This window comes from Paroedura picta, chromosome 1 (genome assembly GCF_049243985.1).
Source record: "Paroedura picta isolate Pp20150507F chromosome 1, Ppicta_v3.0, whole genome shotgun sequence".
Classification (NCBI taxonomy): domain Eukaryota; kingdom Metazoa; phylum Chordata; class Lepidosauria; order Squamata; family Gekkonidae; genus Paroedura; species Paroedura picta.
Window position 1 is genome coordinate 17,302,888 of NC_135369.1, and position 12,244 is coordinate 17,315,131.

General features: G+C 48.3%; 2 protein-coding genes across 6 annotated transcripts in view; one reads left to right on the top strand and one right to left on the bottom strand.

Annotated features, from left to right (window-relative positions):
- MACROD1 (mono-ADP ribosylhydrolase 1) overlaps window positions 1–12,244 on the bottom strand; it is a 474,182-nt gene that overhangs the window by 357,470 nt on the left and 104,468 nt on the right. The gene's annotated exons all lie outside the window — the stretch shown is intronic.
- The window catches only part of FLRT1 (fibronectin leucine rich transmembrane protein 1), a 215,833-nt gene that overhangs the window by 161,069 nt on the left and 42,520 nt on the right, over window positions 1–12,244 (top strand). For both annotated transcript variants that reach the window (XM_077324075.1, XM_077324085.1), the window contains exon 2: window positions 5,768–6,612. The gene's annotated coding sequence lies outside the window, so the exon portion shown is untranslated. The remainder of the gene's footprint in view (window positions 1–5,767; window positions 6,613–12,244) is intronic.

Sequence of the window (12,244 nt, forward strand, 5' to 3'; positions counted from 1 at the left end):
GGCGGGATAGAAAACAAACACACAAACAAATAAATAATTTGTCGTTTTTTCCAAAATCATAAAATTGCTTTAACTTACATCGCCAATTGCCCACTGAAATGCTTTCCAATTACTCCAACCTGTGGCGACCACCCATGTTGGCTGCCACTATAAGGAAATTTACCAGAGTTTTATTTTTACAATGAGCATTCCCATCCACAAATCAATTAAGTAGAACTAATTGAATGGAAGGCACTCAAAGGGTGCTCTATGATTTTTAATTTAACAAATACTTGTCATACGAGGACTAGGGCCGGGCACAACTGGGAAAATGTTGGTTCGGTTTGTGGCTCATGACATGTCCTGTTTGCGAACCAAAGACCGTCACAAAGGTTTAGCCATGTCACAAATGAATTCAGTTTGTGAGGTGGTAGAACAGCCCCCTGAATGTGCTAGAAACACGAGAGTCACCAGCTGACTAACTTCTATCTGCCCTCCAAGGTTGGTGAGGACTGCCTCTATAGCAGGGGTAGTCAACCTGTGGTCCTCCAGATGTTCATGGACTACAATTCCCATGAGCCCCTGCCAGCAAACGCTGGCAGGGGCTCATGGGAATTGTAGCCCATGAACATCTGGAGGACCACAGGTTGACTACCCCTGCTCTATAGGGTCTAATCCAGCAGGGCTGTTATGTATTTTGGTCAAGACGTATCTCTAAAATTGGCTATTGACTTGTGAGAGGACAGGGGAAGGTGCCGTTCCTTTCAATTGTGGTATTCATGACTTGTTCTGTAATAATTTGAACTGAAGCAAGCATAAAGCACTATTAATTGATTAGTTGAGTCTGCACTGATTTGCATACGAAGATAACTGAAGGGGAAAAAATACATTTTGTTTCTAGATTATGAACATATCTATCCCAGGAGGCATCACTGCAGAAGTAGTATTCTTCCCTAAAAGAGAGACGGAGACAATGCCTTTTCTTAGTGCTCTTATAGCATTGGTAGTCAGTAAGTAAACAGCAGCATTCCCTCCTTTTAACACATAAGAAAAGTTGTGCTGGATCAGGCCATCTACACCAGCACCCTGTCTCACACAGTGGCCACCCTGGAGGGCCAGCCCCAGGGCAGAGGCTGAGGCCTTCCCCTCTTAAGAACATCAGAAGAGCCCTGCTGGGTCAGACCAGGGAGGGTCCCTCTAGTCCAGCCTCCTGCCTCACACAGGGGCCAGCCAGTCCCTCTGCCGGGGCCAGCAACAGGGCAGGGAGGCTGAGGCCTTCCTCTCATAAGAACATCAGGAGAGCCCTGCTGGATCAGACCAGGCAGGGTCCCTCTAGACCAGTACCCTCTCTCACACAGTGGCCACTCTGGAGGGCCAACCCCAGGGCAGAGGCTGAGGTCTTCCCCTCTTAAGAACATCAGAAGAGCCCTGCTGAGTCTAGACCAGCATCCTGCCTCACACAGTGGCCATCCCATTCCTCTGAATAAATATTGCCCATCACAGCAGGCACCAGAAGAAATATTCCTCCCTGTAATGTGATCAAAGCTGGAATACATCTTCCTAGACTGTGCCTGAACTTATCAAAGGTGGTGTATTCTTGGAGAAGGCACTTGTTCTTGCATGAGGCAGAGAGGCAGAGACCTTCCCCTAAGGTTGCCCTCTGGCTCCGTGATTCAGAAGTTCACCGCCTCTAAATGTGGACGTTCCCTTTTAGTCACCATTGCTGGAAGAAACTGATAGACAACCTCCATGAATCTATCTAATCCCCGATTAAAGCTGCCGATGCCTTTGGCCACCACAACATCCTCCAGAAGTGAATTAACAGCTAAAACGATCACATAGTCTCAGAGCAGCCAAAATGCTTCATGCTGCCACACAGAATCACATATAGAGTGCCCCACTTAAGAAAAAAATTTACTTAGGCACTTATACCTCACTGCAGAAGAAATTACGAGGGTTCATTATGATAGTTAGCAGCACGCGTGACTCGAGAGAGTTATCAAAGTGCCTCTCTGTTTCTTTGCTGCTAAATGAGAAGAAAGCTCCAATCAGAACATCAAAGTTGGGGAATTAAGCGGAGCTTCTGAGCTCGGAGGAGCAAATGCCTACATACAGGCGTCCCTTTTATTTTTAAACATATATCGCCGTATCGCAACCCCTGGGAAGAAAGGAATGGCGCTCCCTGTTTGTCCTTCGGGGGCTCTGTGTGATGGCCGTTTCTCCTTTCATTAGCCAGAGCGCCTTGAGACCAAGAAAGGAAACCCACCGGTGGATTAATTAGGAAAAGGGGACTTTCGGAAAGCTTGGACAGAGCCAGTGTCAGGATTGTAGGGAGCCCCGCACAGGAGGACCTCAGTCACCCCCAGAAGCCTTTGCCAGAGAGGGGGAGTAGGGCAGGCAAACAGAGGACACGCCCCTTCACCTCCAACTTTCCGCAGGTGGAAAGTGGGCTGTGTTTGGAACACCTCAGATAGCATGCTAAAGATGGCTCTGCCAGCACCGCCGCCTCCACTGTTACGCATTGTTGAAGGCTCTTCGCTGCCCAGCTGGCGGCTGCATTCTTTTGTTCTGAGGCAGCCTTGCCTTCCATTGATTTAGAAGCTCGGAGTGTGATGGTTCTTTTGGTTAGAGACACGTGCGAAAAGGGGGAGGGGGGGAGAAAGCCCTGTAATTGTCTATCAGCCGTTCAAAGTCATACCTGAGACACTGAAGGATCTGAGATGGCAAGGCCGAGGGCCGCGTGGCATGTGAGTGTTCATACACAAGCATGACAAGCCTGCCCACTAGGGACGCATCCATTCTCCATTCTGACTTCTAGAACAGCGTTCCCCAACACAGTCTCCATGGCCGTCATGGTGCCCACAGAAACCTTCCTGGTTTTTAGAGAATGGGCAGGGCCAGGTGGGGCTTTTGGCCCTTGGAGATTTGATTGGCTGGGCAGAGTTTTGAAAATGTTGCTTTGGCAGCAGTTACCACCACAGAGCAAGGATATTCACTGGGTGGCTGACAGTAAGCCATGGCAGCCATTTTGTGGCTGGCTCTGCCATCTGCGACAGCCATTTTGGGGATGGGCTCATTACCTGGTGTTAGAACCCCAAAGGTGGCAACACTGGGGATCCCTGCTCTAGACAATGGAGATGGACCCTCAATAATGAATATGGCAGCAGCTCACAATCAGAAATGTTAAGAAGACATCCTCAGGGGGTAAAACATGAATAAAATAAGAACTATGATTTTTATGAGGAGCAAGTAAAAGAAAATAGGGCAAATATCTATCTATATGAAGCTTTTGAGGTTTCTTGACAGCCCTGGGTTTCCAATATGGGTGAGAGTTAATTATTTTTTATATATTTTTTAAATTTGGACTCTTTCAGCCTCACCTACCTCACAGGGTATCTGTTGTGGGGAGAGGAAAGAGAAGGGGATCGTAAGCCACTTTGAGACTTCTTCGGTTAGAGAAAAGCGGCATAGAAGAACCAACTATTCTTCTTCCTCTTCTTCTAACCCTCTCTGATAATCTCTTGCCTCGAAAACTCCACAGCAGAGGTGGTTGAACTGTGGCTCTCCAGATGTCCACGGACTACAATCCCCATGAACCCCTGCCAGCATGTGGGAATTGTAGTCCATGGACATCTGGAGAGCCACAGTTTAGCCACTGCTGCCCTAGGGGGTCACCTTAGGTTGGCTGCACCCTGACCACTATAGCATACTGGCTGACAAAATTCTGCCCTGATTCTGCCTCGCTAGCCAAGCTGGACAGTGGGGGCTGGGAAGAGGAAGAATTTCTGAAATCAGTAGCCTGCGTTCCTTGTCTCCCTTCCGTGCTCGCCACAGGCAGCAAACCAGTCCAGCTGTGCCCATCCCTGTTAGCCCTGAGCGCACGCCCTTACTAAAGCAGGATGGGAAGCCTTCAAAGGAGAAAGGCAAGAAGATAAAGGATCACAGCTAGGCTATCGGGCATCACCCACCTCCTAATGAAAGGCAAGCCTATGTCTGCAGGGTTTTGAAAAACCATTTCTCGCTAACGTGGGGTTCTTACAAATTGGCTTGAAGCTTCCAGGCTGCTCATGCGACCGGGGGTGGGGGGGAGATACGGAGGACAGGCCTCCCTTCTCCTGGCACTTTTGTCTGCATCAGCAAGGGGCACTGGCTCTTCTGTTATGGAAATGGGGATCCGGAAGTGGGGGCTCCCAATTAATTCTGGGCAAAGGAGGACATTTTGCAGCCTACCGCTGTGCAATCCGGATCAGATCCTAACCCTCTTTGGTCTCTCTCTTGCTCTTTCCCCCACCCCTTTCGCTCCTGCAAATTAATCTGAGGGCCTGGTCGCAACACAGGAGGAACGTGTGTGCCGTGAAAAAGATACCTTGGCAACACTGTCATTCGAGGCTGCCTTGAAGCGCCAACCGTCCAATGGCTTCTGAACAGATTAGAACAATATCGGGCCAGAATTCCACTACCTTTTACAGAGATCTTGAGGGTGGAACTGTGCATCAAAATGGGCATGAGGCTGCAGCTGAGAGTTGTACGGTCCCCCATCATCCACGTCCCGTTCACTCCTGCTCCTGTGTAGTCTCTAGTTTCCCTTGTACTGCGTCCTCCTCTCACCAATGTGCATTTCCTCCCATCTTCCAGCAGTAGAGCCAGCTCTGGGTTGAGAGATACCTGAAGATTTTGGGGTGGAGCCTGGAGAGGGTGGGGTTTGGGGAGGGCAGGGACAACCCCATAATTTCCATCCCCTACAGAAAGTAAGAGGGACTTAATTCACCCATGATGCTTCCTGTGCTTTCCCTGATATGGGTGGACCAGGCTAGCTCAAGTTCGCCAGATTTCAGAAGATTGGTTTGGCTTAGTCCTTAAATGGGAGGCTGCCAAGGAAGTCCAGGGTTGCTATGCCGAGGCAAGCAAGGCAAAACCATCAGGGTTTTCTGCCACCAGTTGGTTCCTGTGTTCACCCCAAACTGCATCTCCCTTCTCTCCCTTGGCTGTTTTCCATGTGCCAGAACAAACTTAGAGCCCAGTGGCATCTTTAAGACCAATACAGTTTTATTCAAAGTAGGAGCTTCATTCAAGTTCATCCCTTGAATAAAACTTTGTTGGTTTTAAAGGTGCCACTGGACTCTAAATTTGTTCTGCTGCTTCAGACCAACAGCCACGTGCCACTGCATGCCACTCCTGCATGCCACTTCTCAGAAGTGGGTTTAACCCTGGATTTTCTTGGAAATTACTCAGAAGTTACACAATAGTCCACCAGCTTCCCTAAGAGAGATCTGGCCCACTCTGGTTGCTCTTGTTCCTGCAACATGTAAACACAAAGAATGGCTGGTTGTGTTTTGGGTCACTCTCTTTGTTCACCTGAGGCGACAGTGAGGTCCTCCAGCTAGCCTGGCTTGTCCTTGGCATGTGCTCTGAATGGGTATCCCAACACGTGTCCCAGAATCCTTTGCAATACACACAGGGGTTCCATGGCAGAGGAGCAGATGGTGAGAAGTGTTCCTGGGATACTGCTGCTCTGCAGGACCATTTTGTGGGGGAATACAACCCTGTATGTAAAGCAGGGAGGGGGGAGGGAGGAGGGAGGGAGAGAGTGAGTGAGTGCCCAGAGTGTCCTTTGTCACTCAGTGCTCCAAGGCTGGTCCTCCAGCGGCTGACTTTGATCCATCGGGCTCAGAAGGGCTGCAAATAGAAGCCCCCAGTGTGCAAAACTCTCTAGGGTGAGGGGGACCAACTCCCCCACCTTTGCTGCCTCTCCCTTGACTTTAACAACCTTGTAAAATGACTTTTGCAGGTCCCAGAAGCCGTTGCTGTCTATGCTTTGATTCTGTCCACCCAGTGTCGCTGGGAGGATTTATCCCCATTGGCACTTTGATCCCTTTGTGGGGGAAAAGAAAACCCACTCTTTTCATCCTGCTAAACAACAGGCCCAACCATCCTTGACAAGCGAGCTGTGTGGGTCAAGCAGGCCGAAGATTCCCTCCTTCCTTGCCAGATCCTGAAAAGACACTTCTGAGGGCTCCTAGGAAGAAAGATCCTTCCATGGGCTGTTTGGAAAGCCAAAGTTCCGTTTCTGGGAAGAGCTGTTGCTGGACGTAAGCTCTGGAATTTCCTGGCCTTTTTAACAGGGAGTGGGAGAAAGGGGACAAAACAAGTTTTTTGGAAGAAGATGACTGAGTTTGGGCCGCTTTCAAACCACTTCATCTCAGATGGTAAAATTTAAGGGAAGACACCGATTCACCACTGGGATGGAGTCACAAAGCAGAGTCAAGTCAGACCATCGGGTCTCAGTGTGAGACAGTAAAAAAAAAGAGAAGAGCCACTGTGAAGAAAGAGGTCTTTTTTCCCTCAGAGAGGCATCTCTTTAAGCCGTCCCGGTGGCCTATGGTGGCCCAGAAGGCACCCTTGGAATTTACTTGCACGCTCCGAGAAGGAACGGAAAGGAAACTGGCAGACAACACGCCGAGAATGTAAAAGAGCTTCTTTCAACTTGCAGATTGAGTTAAGGCCTTTGGAAAGGTCGATGGGCAGAAAAGGAGGAGGAGGAGGAGGAAGATAGCCACATTAAAAAGAAAACCACATATAAGGGGACCCCCCCCCCCGCACCTCAGCAGGCACATCTCTGAATCCAACAGGCAGGTAAGACTGAAGCACTGATCTTACACCTATGCCCATTATGGGGCACCAAGACGTACTATTGCCCTTTAAAGCAGGAGTCCCCAATGTGGTTCCCATGGGCACCATAGTGCCTTCGGACCTTTTTCATGGCACCTACCTGGTGTTTTCATAAAGTGGGGGTAGGTGGGGCTTTTGCCCAGCAAGCCTTCTGATTGGCCATTGGAGCCTTGACTGGTTGTACAGGTTTTTAAAAATGGCAACAGCTGCTAGTACAGCCCAAGAATGGTCACTGTGTGGCTGAAGGTTAGCCACGGCACCCACTTAATGGCTGGATTTGCCTTCTGCGGCACTCATTTTGTGGCAGCCGTTTTTGTGGCTGTGCCCATCATGCTGTGTCAGAATTCCAAAGGTGCCCTCGGGTTCAAAAAAGTTGGGGACCCCTGGTTTAATGAAAAACGGTGGGAGAGCAGGAGGAGGTGAAAAGTAGGGATGAAACACAACTGGACAAAGTAGGGACCGTGATTTCCAGCCATTGCTCTTGTAGAGGTATGGCGCATAGTACTTGTGCAATGCATCTAAAAGACAGCGCGCCTAGGTCAGAGATGCCAAAATGCTCCTTCCCCCCCCCTCCCTGACAAAGGTATCTTCTGGGACCTCTGCAACACCCAGAGCCAACATGAATACATGCCAACAATAAAAGAAGTGAATAAAAATGTATCTGACTCCATGAGCCATCCTTCCAGATGACTAGGCCCTGGAAATTTCATCACCTACCCCACACACACTCTCTCTCACACACACACACACACACACACACACACACGCATACACGTACTTTGTAAGCAGCACCTTAGGCCAGGTGATAGTATCAATGCAAAGCTCAGGTAAAGCTTTTTCTGAATGGTCTCATGTCAAGTTACAGGTGACGAATGAAACATATTGTGATAATTACACTCATTAAAAACCGCTCCCTGTCTTGCTAGTTTTCTACCTGTAGGGAGTTTTACTTTTTATTCAGACATGTGCAGACTCATTCACATTCTCTCCTACTCTTTAACCTGCAGCCCAGAACAGACCAGCACAGTTAAAGTTTAATCTCTGGAGTCTGCTGATTATGTGAACCTGACTTTAAATACGGGCTATCGGAAAGAATAGAAGTCATCAGAAAAATTACTTCCCAAGTTTACACTCCCACATTCCACAGATGAAAACAGGGCCACAGCTTGCTCCTGCACTCAGCATTAAGAGCGGCGGGGGGGGGGGGGGGCAGAGAGCACACTGCAAATGTTATTAATTAATATTTATGATTTCATTTATATGCCGCTCTTCCCTAGAAATCTCCAATTTCTAAAGGGTGTGGATGAGTGGGTTCAGGCAGGGAGGCCATCAGATGTTAATGGTAGTCCTCAGCCTCAATCTCATTTGGCAAATCTCTTTAGGGCCAGGGATCCTCAGTAAATTTTTGTTGCCTGGCTTAGCTCCCTTGAGGTGGGGCAGAGAAGGAAATGCTTATGGGAATTGTAGTCCATGGACATCTGGAGAGCTACAGTTTGGCCACCCTGCCATGGGGCTTTAAAGGTAATAAATCTCCATGTGGAAACTCCATTACCACTGTGAACACCTCTGCATCTCTGGTGGCAATCAGAGCAGGATGGGGAGTCATCCCCATGTGGATCCCCATGCTTATAACACCCCAATTCTTCTATGAAGCATTCCTTTGTGCCATCTTCCCCACTGCCAGATTTTTTATTTTTCCAAAGGCTCTTCTCTTGACGAACCTTGATTGAAGTATACCTTATACCAGGGGTAGTCAACCTGTAGTCCTCCAGATGTCCATGGATGACAATTCCCATGAGCCCCTGCCAGCATTTGGTTCATGCATGCTCATTCACAAAAAACATTTTGCTCATTAGCAAAAAAGATGCACCTACCCCATAGAGATTTAACTTATAGAGCGGAGCTGGAAATTCACACACTCTTTTTCACAAGATGAAAAGAAGGACAAGCAGGGAAAGCAATATAGCAGAGACCTGTTCCTCTTAAGCAAAAATGATTGCTCATGCATCCTTGACCAGCCTGCACCACTGCCTCACCTATGCATTTCCAAGTCATGGTGTGCATGCATGCGCGCATGCACGCATGCACACACTTTCCCAAGCCTCAAGTGAGCCTCCATCCCTGACCCCATACCACAATTCTTCCAGTCATTGTTCCTCTAAGTGCCTGATTCTCAGTCCCCTGCCTCACTAGCAACCCTGATTCTCAGCTACCTGGAAACAATGTGGTGTAACTGTTAAAGTGCTAGTCAGGAGGGAAATCCAGATTCAAATCCCTGCTTGCCATGAAACTCACTAGTTGACCTGGGGCCATTAGTGCCCTCACAACCTAGCATAACTTGACTGGGCTGTTATGAGAATAAAATGGCAGAGGGAAAAGAACCACGACCACAGCCCACATTCCTTGCCAAAGAAAGTAATCAATGATGAAAATTAAAGCTCGGTTACTGGTTACTGGAGAACGAGTTTGGTGCAGTGGTTAGGAGTGCGGACTTCTAATCTGGCGAGCCGGGTTGGATTCTGCACTCCCCCACATGCAGCCAGCTGGGTGACCTTGGGCCACGGCACTGATAAAGCTGTCCTGACCGAGCAGGAATATCAGGGCTCTCTCAGCCTCACCTCCCTCACAGGGTGTCTGTTGTGGGGAGAGAAATGGTAGGGAAAAGCTCTAAGAACAAACTCTTCTCCTCTTCTTCTTCTTCTCCTCTGTCCAGCCTGCCTCACACCCTCAAAACACATGTCAGGAATTGTGGAGACAGGAACTGATAGTACATGAGGCCAGCCAAAGAGATTCTAGTGCTCAGTTTCCAGCTTTGGATTTGAAAATACCTGAAGGTTTTGAGAGTGGAGCCAGGGAAAGGTGGGGTTTAGGGAGGAGAGGGACCTCAACAGGGCAAACTTACCAAACCAGCCATTTTCTGCAGGGGAGAATCTACAAATCAGTTGTTGTACCAGGAAATATCCAGGCCCCACCTGGAGATGGCAAGCCAACTTAATGCCTGTGTTGACTCATCCCTAAGGCACCTCCCTGCTTATGTTAAGCTATCTCACAAGACATTCTCCAGCACAGGGGAGCCGCAAGAAGAGCTCCGTCGTAGCCAAAGATCTGGTCCAAAACCTAGATGCTGGAACTCCTAAACACTGGAAGTCCTAGATGCTGGCGCTGGGTTTCGAAGCCGGTGGTCGGCCAAGATTTTTCACCCCACTTTGTCTTCCTTCTTGGCCCTAAGTGGCCAGAGCCGCAGCTGCAGGGTAAGGCCAGCCAGGGAGCCGTTTCAGCACCACTCAATGAAGGGAGCAGAGAAGGCAGGCTGCCGCTATCCCAGCAGTAGCTTTTCACCAGCTGCTTCCTGCTGGATTTATCTGCCTTCGTAATCAATAACAATTACCCCCCCTGTCCAGGGGGAATCTTCCATGACTTTAGGGCTTGCAACAAAGCTGCTAATGCCTCGATAAGCCAGGCGTTTAGGGCTTCATCCGGATGGGTCCTGGCACCTCTCCTCTCCCCCTGCTGCCCATCAGTTCTCACAGACCAAGGTGGGAATTGAGGCCTTGTCCACGCCTTGCCGTGAGTAATGTTCAGGGTCCTGGAGTGCCAATAAATCCGAGATTTACTAATCTCATGGTCTCCTTTTCAGGCGTGGTAATGAATCGTCTGAAGGCCTAGCTACTCCGCCCCCTGACCCCTCCCACCATTGATTACCAGTTTATTAACCAAACTTCCCTTCTCTTCATGCCGAGACAGACAGATGCGTACAGCGCGTTAACACGCAAGTGTTGCAAATCCAAAATCATGGCAGGGATACTCGCCCTGTTTGGTTAACGATCAGAATCGCAGCTTGGAGCCGGGCAGAACTAGTTGAATTGACTGGCTGGTTTGATTTTCTCCAAGAAAATCTGGTCTCTTTTCTACAAGAACCTCAGGAAGACCGACGTACGTGGTTCATCCCTTCATTTTATCCATTTTTGCCCTTCCCCAACCATATTCACATAATACCAATGTGTCTGACTTGCAGATGCCTCACTCAAAACCGTGGCATAAAAGATTACAATAGTTGAGGTGTTTTATTGCTGCTGCTATCTCAGAATCTGCTTTTATTTAATATTCTTTGTTTGCTTGCTTGACTGCTAGAGTTTGATTAGTTATCTTTTATTGTAATTGGATTTAATTAGGAAGGAGGGAGGTTTAAGACTACACAGGGATAAGGCAGGATACAAAGGATCTTCCAGGTCCTAGTTCGGCTCTCCTACCTTTGCCATGAACTCACCTGTTCCTCTATCCTTTCTGCTTCAACTCCTCCCCCCACTCCAATTTGAAAAAGGTGATTAAGTGCAAAAGGGGCCTACCTTACAAGATTGCCATGAGCATGGCTGAGCTGATGAATGTGAACCATATTGTAAAACCTCTGCCACTGGGATGAAAAATCACACCCCTTGTTACCTTTTCCAGGCTCCATCCAGTAAATCTCCAGGAACAGCCTGATCCAGATTTGGCAATCCAAGTACATGCTCTTATAAAACCTGGCAACAGGTAATAATTACCTTGGGCATCAAAGATAATCATACCTTCAAAGCACACTGAAATACTTTAAACGTTCCCTAATGGTTGCAGCAGCCAATCTGCAAGGCAGACCGTGGTCCTTATTATGCCTGTATTGCAGGAAAGAGGACTGAGGCCAAGGCGGTTAAGTGGCTCACCTAGGACGCCTAGGGAATTTGTGGCAGAGACAAGATCCCAACCAGGCGCCTTCCTAGCTGACAGCTCAGTCCCTGGGCCACTAGCCTGTAAAAGCCAAAACAAGGCTTTGCAGCCGTTGTCACTCGCAATGACAAGAGTCTCGGGGATCAAGGTGCTTGCTAAAGGATCGAGACGGAGATCCAACCCGCTTTGCTTGCAGGAGCGGTGGAGGAAAAGATGTTATCGTGACACGAGCCTCCAGCGAGCTCGAACCAGTGCCAATGCAGCGTCTGTCTGATATTTATCTGAAGGTGTCTTTTTATAGAAATGGCAGTAGTTACGTGTCCCTCTCCCCTTCCTGCCCCCCACAAAATAAAAGGGACCCAGAGCTAATTATTTTCTCCCAATTTCAAGCTACATGCATTATGCATCTTACCTTATCTCCACTGTAATTGCAGGCAGGTATTCAAATCATTTTTAAAAAAAAATATATACACTGATAGTATTGTAAAAGAAATTTGGGGTGCTTTCCAACCAGTGTTGGGGGGGGGGGAACTATTGCAAGTTAATAGAAAACACTGTACTTTGTAGGTGGAGAGTGAGAAAGGATTTCAGACTTGTGCCTTGGGAGGTTAATTATATTGATAGCAGCATCTGATATGAAAATGTTTTTGCTGGGAAGGGGAGGTTGGGGAAATAAAGGAATTGAAGGCTGCAATTTTGAGCCGGCTTTCATTAGGAGATAGACTCTTTTTGCTTCCTGTGTTGGGAGCTGCTGTAACAAGGCTGGGGGATTCTGATATAGTTCTACTGCGCAAGTGTGGCTTCTTAGATTTTTTTAAAAACCTGGAATTGCCATAGATTCTGTTACAAAAGGATGTCTGTGGGACTTAGATGCACAAACATGAGCACAAGCAGG